The following is a 10,183-nucleotide window of genomic DNA, read 5'->3' as shown; positions in this document are numbered from 1 at the left end:
TAGAATCTTATCTATTCATAATAATGTCATCCAATACCATACTTCCAACTACTCACAAGCGACCAATCCTCAGCGAGCTTTGGATCGTCCTTTGATAGGTGTTTAACTATTTTAGTCAAAACCGATTCTAGTCCTTTTTCCCTCTAAATGTGCTAGACATTTGGAAAATTTTAGAATGGTCAAATATTATAGCACTTGCAATCGATCCTATACCCGAAGCGTATGGAACACGATGCATAATGTCTTACATAAAGATATGATGCTTTATCCATCTTCTGCCATAATATTTTATGTGTCTCGTTCTTACAATTCGAACTATGAAGAGGGATGTCGTAATCATAATCGAAATTTAAGAACACACTATGTATCCTTTGACTAAATTTATTAAAATTTCTCAATCTAAGCTTTAGATTTTGAAACGAAGTACAATATTATCTCCCTTAATTATAGCAAAACAACTATTCAACCCTTACGACTTTGCAAAGTATGACTCTTGTTTTCTATAATTAATATTGCTAACTTGCAATACTTGCCTCAATAATCATACAAGCACAACATTTATGCTCCCACTATCATGATGATTATTATCATATAAGCATAACACTTATGCTCCCACTAGCTTTGACATGTTTTAGAAAACAACTGAACTTCCAGAAAACAATACTTATTGAATTTCTGAAGTTCATATTTCTAATACCTAATGCTTTGATAATCCTTTATCTAAGCTTCTTAAACTTTTACACCTTTGCCTTAGATAGCTCATATGTGTGTCTAAATAATCCAGACTAATTGCCAAATCTCACAATCGAATTATGGAAAGGGATGCCGTAACCATAATAGAATTCGAGAATACAATTTCACAATCACTATCTTCTTAAAATCTCTCTTAGTGAAAGCATTTCCTCACAGTCATTTTCATGAAGGAGGGAATCTTATGACACTTAGATTTTAATGGTGTATGTGTTCCTATCCATGCGAATTTGTCAAAACCAAAGTTTGCGACAAATCCAAACTCGTATAGACTGAACTTTCTCAATCTTGATTTCTTGCCTTATGGTAACACGAGTGCCCACCATGTCTTCCAAGTAGTTAAGCAGCTCACCCTTTCATATCAACGTACTTTTCATTGATCAAGGTGCTTGCCTTTTATGCGTTCAAATGAGAACTCATAGAACTCACATGCATAATTAACTTAATTGGAATGGCACAGAAACAAAATAATGTCAACACGATAGGTTGTAAACCTCAAGTCGTGTGCTAGTGATGATCGATAAGGTTTATTCTCGATTAGTTCTTGAAACTTTTCAAGACCATTAAGACTCCCACTGACTCCTTGACATATAAGATTCTTTTGTCAATAAACATTTCTCGACAAACAAATATTCAAGAGTTAGTGTAGTTTTTATCAAGACAAAACACTTCACTAAATTGGCCCTAGTTGGTCTTTGTCTTATCCAAGACATCACAACTTTCCAATTGTGCAAGAATAAGAAAACCTTTTCAAATTTCACATTTGATGAATGTTATAAACCTTCTTAAGACTTGTCACTCAATTCACAATCTTAACTCTAAGACTTGGTTTTGGAACGAAGTATGATTGACTTCTTGATTTAACCATTTCTTCAATTCTTGATTCCTCTTCTCAGACATACAATTGCACTAAGACTCACTTAGAGGATCAATTGAGATATGGTTCTTAATCATTAAGACCTATCATAAAACATAATAAAAAGGTACTATCCCTTTTTCTTAGAATAGAGAAACTTTTATCTTTCTGCCTACTTGATTCTTCTTATTCGTTCTACTATTTATTGAAACTCTTTCAATCAATTGAGAATTACACTTAATCTCATAAGTATAATCATATTTACTTAACCTTAGTAAATCATGACGAATATCTTTGTTACTCTTGTGGTGGACTTGATCAACACACAGCCTTGTGTACTCGATCTCCTAGTCCTTCACTTGACACTTTGTCAATGAATTAGTCTAATTTCCAAATATGAAATTTCTCATTCATCATGCAACCAAGTTGTATGATTCCAAGTTTCTGTCCAATTGAAACTTAGGCGATGAGAAACTTTCCCTATTTGGTAAATTCTTGACCTTTCCACAAATAACATAATTAAGAATCAAATCCATTATTGCTAATAATAGAAATTTACATCAATTTTTCATACACGCCATTGCAAGGATAAATAAATAATATAAAATTCAAAATTTATATTATTGCGGAAAAATTTGTCCTTACAATGCAATTCAACTGAAAAACTATGTTGTTAAGGAATCTATTCTAACTCCAAGTAGTAGCTTAAGATTCTAATCTTCAAGTAATGCGATCGAAATCCATTTCTTCATGATTAGATTCCGCTCACTTCTTCCCTTAAGATTCCTCTATTTTCTTCGATCCTACAAGACATCGAAATGTAATCTTATCACATTATGTATTAAGAATCTAGAATAGGAACTTAAAAGAGTTAGTTAATGGATTTTACCTAAAGTAAAGCCATACGTTTTGACTCTCCCATCTCTTAGATCTCTTAGGTAAATAGGGCAGCTTCGTCTCCAATGCCCCTTCTCTTGGCAATAAAAGCCATATTGACTCTTTTGGAACAACACACGGAACTACTTCTGACTTTGCCTTTCTCTTATGATCAAACGTTTTGATCATGGCATGCCTTTCGTTGCCATTGTCTATATCCATAGAGGTCTGGAAGGCAGATTCACCAATCAACTTTGCTTTTCTAGTGCGCCAAATCATTGCTGATTCAGCAGCAATAAGCATATAGGTGAGATTGATGAGGGTTACGTCGTGGTTTATCATATAGTACTCTCTTACGAACTCACTATATGAGTCAGGAAGTGACTGAAGAACCCAGTCAACATCCAGCTCCTTACAGACAATAGATCCCAACATTCTTAACCTATCAATGTGTGACTTCATCTCTAGGACGTGTGCACACACTGACTTTCCTTCTTCATGTTTACTTGCCAAAAGGGCTTGAGTGATTTTGAACTTTTCAATCTTTTGAACTTGTGGGTTAGGGAGAACAATAGGAGGAGGTGGAGGAAGTGAAGCATGATCTCGTGTTCCTCGATCGAATCGTGGAATATCATCTTCATGTGAAAAGCTTTTTCCACGGGATTTGGGAAGACCATAGTTGTCATACTTTGACATCTACAAAACGGGAGAAAAATTCAAGTTAGTTGATTGATTTAGTCCTTAATAAAGCACCCAAATGAGATATTAAGGCTAGGACCCAACACAATACTCTACAACTTGGGAGAGGGATGTCGTAACCAAAATTGCAGAACATTTGAAGGTAAGTGAATGACGATTCACTAATTTCCACCATGAAAACCGAAAAAATTAAGTTTTAAATCTGTTGAAAATTCCTAGATCTTTTGAGATTCATTGAACATTTCAATGGCATGTTTAAATCTCGATATGCCCCTCGATTTGTGACTGGGATGCCGAGGATCACAAAACATGGTGTGAATAACCATGCAAACTTACATGGTGCCCTCAAATGTTACAGTCACCTATTCGATGTGCCGGTTAACCACACACGCTCCACCGAACTATGACAAACAATGAGTCACCCTTTGCTACCTTTTCTTAGAACCATTTAGTGTGCCGGTTAACCACACACGCTCCACTAACGTCTTCGCAAGGGCACAAAGTGTAATTTCATGGAATTGCATCAATTCACTTTTGCCTAAAGTAACTAAGATTGGGAATTTTGTAAAAGCATTTAGTTACTTTTGTACTTCATTATACTTATAATGGAAGGTTTCTGTCCTATCCTACCCATTCGGCTAACAACCCTCCACTAGTCAAGAGTGCGGTGGGTAAGAGTGGATACCCATTCAATCGCCATTTTATAGGCAATTTCCTTAAACACCCCTTATAGACCAGCTTCGTGAATGAGGTCTACTAACGGTAAGACTGACTGTTTACTCATACATATATAATACTAGACTTTTAATGTTATATATAGTATAGGGTGTATTTTATACTTTTAAAATACTTGGTGGTCAAATTTAATAATTACACTTTCAATTTAATTAAATTGTAAACCAAAACTTTTATGGATTTATTAAATCTCTCTTAATTATACACTTTAATTAATTAATAAAACCATGAGGGTGTGAATTGAACTTTTCAAAACAATACTAGGGTTTTAGAATTTAACATTTCTAAATTAAACTTTTAATCAACTTTTAAATTCCAAAACTTGAGGGCAAGTTTTGAAACATTTCAAAACATTAGGGTTTAGAATTTAAATATTTCAAATCAAACCTTTTAATCAAAATTTAAATTCCAAAACTTGAGGGCAAGTATTTGAAACATTTCAAAAACACAAGGATCAAATAGCAAATAATTTAAATTAAACAATTAATTTAATGATTATCTAAATTTGACCTAATTTCAATTTCTTGCAAGATAAGTTACCCAATTAATACAAATAATTAATCTTTAATCATATAAGGAAGTTATTATCTAATCAATTGGTAATTATCTTTTGTTTAATCAAGGATATTCTCAAATATAAGATAAAATTCGAATATTAAAGGTCCAAAACAATTAAGGCAAGTATCCTTAAGCAAAACAGCAAGAAATCCCGAATTTCCCTCTTTCTGACGCTCGAACTCGGCGAGTTCCTCTATGGACTCGCCGAGTTGGAGCAACTCGCCGAGTCCACATTGGAACTCGCCGAGTTCATCAGTCAGGGAGCCAAAAAATCGATTTTGAAGCTTGAACAAATAACCCAGGCATCAATACAATAGAAACCAATCAAGGCTCTGATACCACTGATGGTTTTAGGCCATAAGAACATCCTATGTGCTCATACAAACCCTAATGCTTGGATCTAGGTTTCTCTATTGTACATGCAATTCATCCAAGACTTTAAACCCTAGATCTAGTATATGATAATCAATATAACATATGAATGAGGGTTTAGATCATACCTTGATTGTTATGTATCAATAACAATCTCAAATCCTTCTTGTAATGACTTTAGAAAGCATAGAGTCACAAATGTCACTCATCTAATGGTTCACAAACACCAAGAGCAAGAGGATGAAGAGGAGAAGAGAAGGAGGCTCTCAAAAACGTATGGAAACCCTAGAAGGAAGCTTGTCCACGTTTTTGAGGCATAAGGGCTCTATATATAGTGAGGCTATTAGGGTTATCTAACAAGGAAACCCTAATTTGGATGCTTAAGCCCTAAGTAACCCATAGACTCCTTTCCTTAAGGGCCTTGGACGATTTCTAATGGGTTTCCCCATAGAATTCATCCACTCCTTAATATAAGGCAATCTATAGCCCAAATTGCAATTATCTTATAATTACAATTCCAGTCCCTTAAGTTTAATTAATCTCTTTTAGTCACAAAACTAATTACTAATTAATTCTTGACTAATATTAATTAAACAATATGATTTCTCCTTTAATATATTATTCTCATAATATATTAATAAATCATATTTAATCCTTTCTCTCCATAATTCATCCTATCAAGTTGCTTTGGTGAAGGCAACCCAAAAGGACCATGCACCATCGGGTCAAGTACATACCAAAATAGTTATGGACTTAGACACTAATCCAACAACAGCCACCTTCCATGGTGGCTGGTGGCAACGGAAACATGACAGCAAGCGGCGGCCACCATGGCTGGCGGCCATGGTGGTTCCTTTCCTCGATCTCCGGCGAGCATCCCACACAATGACATCCCGCTACCGAAGCACGCACCCAAACGTCGATCTAAACTGAACCACGCAACCTGCACAGCCACTCCGTGGCGATGGGCGGCAGCTAGCAGCGGCTAGTGATGGTAGAACTTCCCCCACGTCAAAGGCTGCTTCGAATAATAGCAACAACAGCCGAGAAGCATACCTGCTGGTGGTCCTCGTCTTCATCAGCAGCTTCCCGCAGCGGCAATGGTGGTTGGTTTACGACCTCTACAGCGGGAGTTACGGTTCCGGTAAGGTGGTAGCATGGACGTCACGTCAGAATGGAATGGGGATAAGTGGTAGTTGCACAGCAAGACGGATACCGATGGTCTTGTCGCCGGCATCAAGGGTCTCGGTAGCCTTTGGTTGTTCGGAACAGGAAGAAGCTGATGGGAGAGGCGGCTAGACGAAGGAGGTGGCGGCTGGATGGTTAGATCCTTTAGGGTTAGGGTTCGCTGATTGCTACATTATATACCGGCTACATCCCAAACTTTGGTCCATAATGACACTCTTAGTCCCTCCTTCCTTATTTTCTTTCAATATAAATCCCAAATTTACCATTTGACCCCTCCATGACAAATTCATTTCATCTTAGGTACATAATTTACCCTTTTTGCCCCAGCCATTCAAAAAACGTTCATATTAAGTTCAAATGATACCAAACGCCCCTTGACTTATGAAAATTTTTACAAATTTAGTCCCAAAATTACACTTTAACTCCCAGAGATTCAATTCTTGTCGTTTGGCTTCCCGAAACCAACACCCCACTAATTATTATTTAATTTTGGGCTATAATAATTTAATACTATAATAAAATAACTTCTCAGGGTCCGAGGTTTATTATTTTAATTATTCTATTTAAAAAAGGGATATTACACATGTCAAGCCATTCTGGGGTGCTGACCTACCCATGTCAGGCCATTCCGGGGTGCCTACCTACCCTCCGGTCTATCTCACCCGGTCACGGGGACTATTTCACCCCCTACTACTATCACATAATAACATATCATAATCATGCCGTCAGACAGGTCTAGGGTGTCCGACCTACCCTTCGGTCCTAACGACCGAATTGGGGACTATTCCCCTCCTACTACCACTATCACATAGAACATATCATACTGGCACATACTCAACATACTACCACTGCTAGGATATCATATCTAATGCACATACCAATAATCAATATTATCACAGGTAGTCTTACAGGCCTACCAAACTAGCATATCCAATTAGCATGCATATCTAATACATACTTATCATAACAACTACTAGGATATTAATCCATTGGGCCGACCTTGGTGCCTTAGACCCCTTAGTATAGTGAGGATAACTCACCTGGCACTGCTGAAGTCTCGCAGGTAAAGCTCCGGTTGCTGGTTGACAGATTCCCGAACTGTCAACATCAAACAATACCCAATTAATAATTGGGTTCCAAGCCCAAGGTCCAACTCACACTACAAAAGCCTAAAAGTCAAATCATGGGCCAAAGCCCAACATATGGCCCAATTTTCCAAACTGGGCCCAGACCTCTACATGGTCTTTCCTTAAGGCCCATCCAATTATTCCAATCCAATTCCCATGGTCCAAAGTCACATAATCATAAAGGCTCAATTATGGCCCATCTATGGCCCAATTTTCCAAATTGGGCCCAAGTCCTCACACGGGCCTTATCCTAAAGCCCATCTAATTATTTTGGTCCATTAACTTGTTTTTGGATAGCCCATCCATAGTCCAATCACCAAAGCCCAATAAGAAGGCCCAACTCAAGGCCCATGTGAAATTAGGGTTTTCACATGAATTAACGATTAGGGTTAAGTGTTCCTACTTAACCCATTAAGGACTTAATCCATTAATTCTAATATTGCCTTAGGTTAATTTACCAATGATTATAATTTAATATTTTAAGCTCGTTAAATAATTCTGATGTGGTCCCGATAAGTCCTAAAGTAGGGTTTCATGACATTATGGTTTTCCAAACCCTACTTAGGGTTTCCAACCCATATTAGCCCATTAGGCCCAATAAATAGGCCCTTTAACCAATTAGGGTTCATTAGGCCCATTAAGGTTTCACTAAGCCTATTAGGGCTTCATTGGGCCCATTAGGGTTTCAAGCATCCCAACCGAATCAACACAACAAGACAAAGCACACCGCCACCGGACACGTCGGCCGGTGGCGGCAGGAGGCGGCAGCCACTACCTCACGGTGGTGTTTAGGGTTTTCTTTTCATTATTCCAATTCTAATTACACTTTACAATGTTGAAATTCAAATAACACACACACAATCACTAAGACACACACACCCACGGTGGTGTATGGTGGCAGCCACCACTTCACGGTGGTGGTGGTGGTGGTTTCTTTTCCAGTTTCCGGCCAAACGTTTCACACCCACACACTGCAACACACACTACAATACACCCAGCTAATGAATACATAAATCACACACACAGCCACCTTCCATGGTGGCTGGTGGCGACGGAAACATGACAACAAGCGGCGGCCACCATGGCTGGCGGCCATGGTGGTTCCTTTCCTCGATCTCCGGCGAGCATCCCACACAATGACATCCCGATACTGAAGCACGCACCCAAACGTCGATCTAAACTAAACCACGCAACCTACACAGCCACTCCGTGGCGATGGGCGGCAGCTATCAGCGGCTAGTGACGGCAGAACTTCCCCCACGTCAAAGGCTACTTCGAATAATAGCAACAACAACCGAGAAGCGTACCTGCTGGTGGTCCTCGTCTTCATCAGCAGCTTCCCGCGGCGGCAATGGTGGTTGGTTTACGACCTCTACAGCGGGAGTTACGGTTCCGGTAAGATGATAGCATGGACGTCACGTCGGAATGGAATGGGGATAAGTGGTAGTTGCACAGCAAGACGGATACCGATGGTCTTGTTGCCGGCAGCAAGGGTCTCGGTAGCCTTTGGTTGCTCGGAACAGGAAGAAGCTGATGGGAGAGGCGGCTAGACGAAGGAGGTGGCGGCTGGATGGTTAGATCCTTTAGGGTTAGGGTTCGCTGATCGCTACATTATATACCGGCTACATCCCAAACTTTGGTCCATAATGACACTCTTAGTCCCTCCTTCCTTATTTTCTTTCAATATAAATCCCAAATTTACCATTTGACCCCTCCATGACAAATTCATTTCATCTTAGGTACACTGTTAGGCGTGTCAAACCCAACAAATAAATGGTACAAATGACTCCTTAAACACTACTACTATGCACTAAAAACGTAGTACAAGGTAAGTAGGGTCGATCCACAGAGACACGGGACAAGTGTTTATACCTTTTTGTGTAAGGTACAAAAATGGTCACAGAATGGGGGGAATTTATAAGCAATGATTTAAACTATAGAATAAAGCAATAAGTAAATGATTGATTAAGTGAAATAAGTTCAAGATTTGTAAGTACTCCAACTTTATGCAAGGCAAATTAGCAATGTGATTCCATGGATGACAAGATATTTGTTTAATTCTATCTAAGTTGGTACTTGAAAGTGTTAACAAGCTCTAACACTTCCCATTCACCACAATAATTAACCAAAACAAGCTCTTTGATTAATCCTAACCTTACCAATCTAATCTAAACAAACTCTTAGAATTAGGTTGAAAGATTGCATTAAACTTTATATGAATGTTCCCAACAACACTCAATACTCCTCATAAGCTCGGGAGCATAAGAATGTGTGAATAAGATTTACACTAAATTCATTCAATAGAAATCAGTTTAGTGCTTTTTACCTAGTCCAATTTACAAAACAATTACGGATTTTGCAATTAGATAACTTGAATGATCTAACCCTAATTCAAATGGCCAATAAGAATCACAATTAGAATCAAACATTCGATTGAAACAAAATCAAATTCACTAGATAGAAAATTGAAAGAAAACATCAAGTCATATGATTGAAATCACAACTAGAAGTCAAGACATAAAGTTGGAGAATCTAGGGTTCTAGCCACTCATGACTAGAACAAGATCACAAATCTAGAAAATGAAATTAAAGTTCTTACAAAATGAAATCAAATGTTCCCAAGTGTTAATCAACTTCAAAATCCTCAAGAAAATCGCCTTCTCTACTCCAAAAGTCGACCCCCCAAAGTAAAAAGTCGGTTCCCCCCTTTAAAAATGGTGAAAAACTGCTTTAAAACCCGCATTTACGTTTACACGGCCCGCGTAAATTAACACTCTCATTTACACGGCCCGTGTAAACGCAAAAATATACTGTGCAGAAATCTACGTTTACACGGCCCGCGTAAACGCAAGGCTTGCATTTACACGGCCGTGTAAATCTCTGTAAAGCCAAAATCTTCATTTCTTTGATATCTTGCTCCTCGGTGCTCCGCAAGTCCTGAAATTTTGTCCGCAACTTTTATTTACCTCCTCCAACAATATCCTACCTCCAAAAGTCCCTGAAATATCACAAAAGTATTTGA

The sequence above is a fragment of the Lactuca virosa genome, chromosome 2, assembly GCF_052849685.1.
Source record: "Lactuca virosa cultivar CGN04683 chromosome 2, Lactuca_virosa_CGN04683_v6, whole genome shotgun sequence".
NCBI classification, from domain to species: domain Eukaryota; kingdom Viridiplantae; phylum Streptophyta; class Magnoliopsida; order Asterales; family Asteraceae; genus Lactuca; species Lactuca virosa.
The sequence above is the reverse complement of the archived record's forward strand: the minus strand, read 5'-3'. Positions refer to the sequence as shown.